The sequence below is a fragment of the Dreissena polymorpha genome, chromosome 1 (genome assembly GCF_020536995.1).
Source record: "Dreissena polymorpha isolate Duluth1 chromosome 1, UMN_Dpol_1.0, whole genome shotgun sequence".
In the NCBI taxonomy this organism is placed as follows: Eukaryota; Metazoa; Mollusca; class Bivalvia; order Myida; family Dreissenidae; genus Dreissena; species Dreissena polymorpha.
The window spans coordinates 147,097,832-147,103,886 of NC_068355.1; the positions used below are offsets into that span (position 1 = coordinate 147,097,832).

The 6,055-nt window shown below is 37.1% G+C and overlaps 1 long non-coding RNA gene across 3 annotated transcripts; it reads left to right on the plus strand.

The window, feature by feature from the left end:
- The first annotated feature begins 1 nt into the window (after position 1).
- LOC127854774 (uncharacterized) lies at positions 2-2,766 on the plus strand. 3 transcript variants are annotated; one of them, XR_008037099.1, is made up of 2 exons: positions 2-149; positions 596-2,766. It is a non-coding gene; the product is annotated as an uncharacterized LOC127854774 (long non-coding RNA). The 3 variants fall into 3 exon arrangements; XR_008037097.1 differs by having other exon boundaries at positions 149-295; XR_008037098.1 differs by lacking the exon at positions 2-149 and adding an exon at positions 163-450.
- The last annotated feature ends 3,289 nt before the right edge of the window (positions 2,767-6,055 follow it).

The window sequence follows — 6,055 nt, forward strand, 5'->3', positions numbered from 1 at the left end:
TCGGGCGGGCGGGCGGGCGGGGTGGCGGCGTGCTCGAAAATGTTAAAGTTCTTATTTCATGGTATAACTTTGGTATGCTTGGACCTAGAGTCTTCAAACTTGACATGAAGGTTGGCCAGGATTAACAGATGACCACTGGTCATTTCAAGGTCATTCATTTGAAGGTCAAGGTCACTGTGACCTTCAATATAAAAAATGTTAAAGTTGTTATAACTTTGGTATGCTTGGACCTAGAGTCTTGAAACTTGACATGAAGGTTGGCCATAACTAGTTAGTAACCACTGGTCATTTCAAGGTCATTCATTTGAAGGTCAAGGTCACTGTGACCTTGAATGTAAAAATGTTAAAGTTCTTATTTCATGGTATAACTTTGGTATGCTTGGACCTAGAGTCTTCAAACTTGACATGAAGGTTGGCCAGGATTAACAGATGACCACTGGTCATTTCAAGGTCATTCATTTGAAGGTGAAGGTCACTGTGACCTTCAATATAAAAATGTTAAAGTTGTTATAACTTTGGTATGCTTGGACCTAGAGTCTTGAAACTTGACATGAAGGTTGGCCAGAACTAGTAAGTAACCACTGGACATTTCAAGGTCATTCATTTGAAGGTCAAGGTCACTGTGACCTTGAATGTAAAAATGTTAAAGTTGTTATAACTTTGGTATGCTTGGACCTAGAGTCTTGAAACTTGACATGAAGGTTGGCCAGAACTAGTAAGTAACCACTGGACATTTCAAGGTCATTCATTTGAAGGTCAAGGTCACTGTGACCTTGAATGTAAAAATGTTAAAGTTCTTATTTCATGTTATAACTTTGGTATGCTTGTACCTAGAGTCTTCAAACTTGAAATAAAGATTGGCCAGTACTAGAAGATGACCACTGGTCATTTCAATGTCATTCATTTGAAGGTCAAGGTCACTGTGACCTTAAATGTTAAAATGTTAAAATTGTTATAACTTTGGTATGCTTGGACATAGAGTCTTCAAACTTGACATGAAGGTTTGCAAGCACACTTAGATGACCACTGGTCATTTCAAGGTCATTCATTCTAAGGTCAAGGTCACTGTGACCTTGAATGTAAAAATGTTAAAGTTCTTATAACTTTGGTAGGTAAAAATGTTAAATGTCAATTCAAGTTCATATTTGTGACCTTAAATGTTATTGTTGTTCATGTATATGCATGCATTCAAAACATAACACAAGGTTTGCTCATGCCTTGAAAAGTACTTACATTTCATTTTGACCTTTGAACAATATTTCAGTAATTTAAGTATTGCATTGACAAAAACACGAAAGGTACTTTCCTGTCATTTAAATCAAAAATCCGGCTTCAATGCGGTCATCTCCGACCGCGGAACTCTTGTTTTGTAATAAATTATTAATCAATTACAGAATACATATTTGCAGTTTTAGATTATGATAATTGTATGCAAATGTATTTATGAATAAGCATAAAATTTGAATCTGACTGAAAAATAACAGTATTAATTAATTGATAAAGAGACTTTAAAAGGAATCACTTTTCCAGTTTATATTTATATTTTACTGAAAACATAGATATGGCTTTATTTTACTGAAAACATAGATATGAATAGACATGGATATGAAAAATCTCCTTACTCAATATTGGATTGTAATGAGTTCACAGTATATAATGTTACTATTTCCTTCTGTTATATGATACAATATGTACAGAAAAGGTATAAAAATGGTAAATATAACCTGTCTAATATTCATAACAATGACGGTTTGAGAAAATACACCTTTTATATAAGAGTAATAGTTTAAACAGGCTTCTTTTTACATTCATTAAGGTATTTGCTGTATTTTTTCATTTTTAACGATGCTTAGATTCTTTAGATTTCTTTTGTACCTGTCCTTAATTCTCTGTCATTGTTCTTCATTTTTCTAGTTCTTAGTATGAAAGTTAGTTATTTTCGTTAAAGCTGCTTTGGTTTTCACTTATAGACTTATTCTTTGAGTGTATTCAGGCGTATCTGACTGGATGCCTTTAGTTAATTGAATTACAACCTGTCAGTGGTGTCATCCTGACCGGACATAAGCGTTCTTTAATTAGACTCGATAAATATTTCCGTATTACATAAGTGCTCACAAAGTGACATAACTCGTAACCGTCCCGTGACCGGTTCACTTGCGTAAGCGAACGAGACCGCACTACCACAGTTGTTTATAATGAAACATTGTGAATACTTTTAGTCACATTTTTAGTACAATCTGAATGACACTTGCTGATCTTCACACATGGTGACAATCTTTATGAGCATAATATTTTTTGCTCATGGTGAACTTTTGTGATACCTGTTGTCAATTGTCTGTCTTCTGTTGTGCGTCATGAATATTTGCCTTGTTAACACTGTAGAGGCAACATTTATTGTTGGATCTTCATGAAACTTTTTCAGAAGATTTGTCCCAATAATATCTTGGACGAGTTCAAAAATGGTTCCAGTCTGTTGAAAAACATGGTCGCCAGGGGGCCATTTGTTGTTCATTTTTCATGAAACTTGGTTAGAACATTTGTTCTATTGATATCTAGGGCTCCAAAGAACAGGTCATTTCTTTTTATCTCAGGTGAGCGACCTTGGGCCTTTCAGGCCTTCTTGTTTATGATTCAACCTCTTTATTAAGTAGAAATAGTGCTGATTTGTTACTGTAGATTGCGACCTAGAGTTTGCTGTCTCTTAGACTAATGCAATTATTTTGTTATATGTAAATTAGCTGATAGAAATATATAATCTTGTTACTTGTTGAGTATTTGTATTTTATTAATTTTTCTACGTATGGTTGTAACCGGGGACGGTAGGTTTACCCCCGTAGACTGTCCGTCTGTTGGGCCTGCCAGTCCGCCCGAATCTGGATCTTGCTATAACTCAAAAAGAATTAAAGCTAAGTTGATGAAACATATGGACACAGTGCAATATGGAGAATGCGTATGTTTTTCCAATTTTTTATTTCTAACAACCTAAATTTGGATTCTGTGCTAATTAAACAAATGGAAATATCTAGTATGTGAATAGAGGGTCTTACGGGAAACAGGAGTGTTATTTCAGTATTGTTCATGTGTCCATCCAAAAATCTAGAGCATGCGATAATTCAACAGTACTTCAGCTACATTGATGAAACTCAGTCGTGGATAGAGAGCCATATGTAAAATGTGCAATCTGAAACTCTGGTGTGGATAGAGGGCTGTATGTAAAATGTGCACTCTGAAACTCAGTTTGTGTATAGAGGACCATATGTAAAATGTGCTTTCTGAAATTCAGTTGATAAAACTTGGTATGTGGACACAGTGGGATATGGAGAATGCGTACGTTATTCCAATTTTTTATTGCCAACAACTTAAATTTTGATTTTGCGATAATTAAACAAATGTAAATATCCAGTATGTGAATAGAGGGTCTTACGGGAAACAGGAGTGTTATTTCAGTATTGTTCATGTGTCCATCCAAAAATCTAGAGCATGCGATAATTCAACAGTACTTCAGCTACGTTGAGAAACTCATTATTGGATAGAAAGCCATATGTAAAATGTGCAATCTGAAACTCAGTTTGTGGATAGAGGGCCATATGTAAAATGTGCACTCTGAAACTCTGTTTGTGGATAGAGGGCCATGTGTAAAATGTGCACTCTGTAACTCAGTATATGGATAGAGGGCCATATGTTAAATGTGCACTCTGAAACTCTGTTTGTGGATAGAGGGCCATATGTAAAATGCGCACTCTGACACTCAGTCGTGGATAGAGGACCATATGTAAAATGTGCACTCTGAATCTCAGTTTGTGGATAGAGGGCAATATGTAAAATGTGCACTCTGAAACTCAGTTTGCGGATAGAGGGCCATATGCAAAATGTGCACTCTGAAACTCAGTTTGTGGATAGAGGGCCATATGTAAAATGTGCACTCTGATACTCAGTTTGTGGAAATAGGGCCTTATGTAAAATGTGCACTCTGAAACTCAGTTTGTGGATAGAGGCCCATATGTAAAATGTGCACTCTGAAACCCAGTCATGGATATAGAGCCATATGTAAAATGTGCACTCTGAAACTCAGTTTGTGGATAGAGGGCCATGTGTAAAATGTGCACTCTGAAACACAGTCGTGGATATAGAGCCATATGTAAAATGTGCACTCTGAAACTCAGTCGTGGATAGAGGACCATATGTAAAATGTGCACTTTGAAACTCAGTTTGTGGATAGAGGACCATATGTAAAATGTGCACTCTGAAACTCAGTTTGTGGATAGAGAGCCATATGTAAAATGTGCACTCTGAAACTCAGTCGTGGATAGAGGGCCATATGTAAAATGTGCACTCTGAAACTCAGTATGTGGATAGAGAGCCATATGTAAAATGTGCACTCTGAAACTCAGTCATGGATAGAGGACCATAAAATTATGTAAAATGTGCACTCTGAAACTCCGTATGTGGATAGAGAGCCATATGTAAAATGTGCACTCTGAAACACAGTCGTGGATATAGAGCCATATGTAAAATATGCACTCTGAAACTCAGTCGTGGATAGAGGACCATATGTAAAATGTGCACTCTGAAACTCAGTTTGTGGATAGAGGACCATATGTAAAATGTGCACTCTGAAACTCAGTTTGTGGATAGAGAGCCATATGTAAAATGTGCACTCTGAAACTCATTTTGTGGATAGAGAGCCATATGTAAAATGTGCACTCTGAAACTCAGTCGTGGATAGAGGGCCATATGTAAAATGTGCACTCTGAAACTCAGTATGTGGATAGAGAGCCATATGTTAAATGTGCACTCTGAAACTCAGTCATGGATAGAGGACCATAAAATTATGTAAAATGTGCACTCTGAAACTCCGTATGTGGATAGAGAGCCATATGTAAAATGTGCACTCTGAAACTCAGTTTGTGGATATATAGCCATATGTAAAATGTGCACTCTGAAACTCAGTTTGTGGATAGAGGGCCATATGTAAAATGTGCACTATGAAACTCATAATGTGGATAGAGAGCCATATGTAAAATGTGCACTCTGAAACTCAGTTTGTGGATAGAGGGCCATATGTAAAATGTGCTCTCTGAAACACAGTCTTGGATATAGAGCCATATGTAAAATATGCATTCTGAAACTCAGTCATGCATAGAGGACCATATGTAAAATGTGCACTCTGAAACTCAGTTTGTGGATAGAGGGCCATATGTAAAATGTGCACTCTGAAACTCAGTCGTGGATAGATGGCCATACTAGTATGTAAAATGTGCACTTTGAAACTCAGTTTGTGGATAGAGGACCATATGTAAAATGTGCACTCTGAAACACAGTCGTGGATATAGAGCCATATGTAAAATGTGCACTCTGAAACTCAGTTTGTGGATAGAGGGCCATATGTAAAATGTGCACTCTGAAACGCAGTTTGTGGATAGAGGGCCATATGTAAAATGTGCACTCTGAAACTCAGTTTGTGGATAGAGGGCCATATGTAAAATGTGCACTCTGAAACTCAGTTTGTGGATAGAGGGCCATATGTAAAATGTGCACTCTGAAACGCAGTTTGTGGATAGAGGGCCATATGTAAAATGTGCACTCTGAAACTCAGTTTGTGGATAGAGGGCCATATGTAAAATGTGCACTCTGAAACACAGTCGTGGATATAGAGCCATATGTAAAATGTCCACTCTGAAACTCAGTCGTGGATAAGGAGCCATTATAAATTGTGCATTCTGAAACTCAGTAGTGGATAGAGAGCCATACGTAAAATGTGCACTCTGAAACTCAGTTGTGGATAGATGGCCATACTAGTATGTAAAATGTGCAATCTAAAACTCAGTTTGTGGATAGAGGGCCATATGTACAATCTGAAACTCAGTCGTGGATAGAGAGCCATATGGAAAATGTGCACTCTGAAACTCTGTTTGTGGATAGAGGGCCAAATGTAAAATGTGCACTCTGTAACTCAGTATGTGGATAGAAGGCATTATAGGTAATACGTTCGTTATTTACGTTTTTCTCGTCAGACAAAACTGCGCTTGTTATGGTTACAGAAAAAGGTGGACTC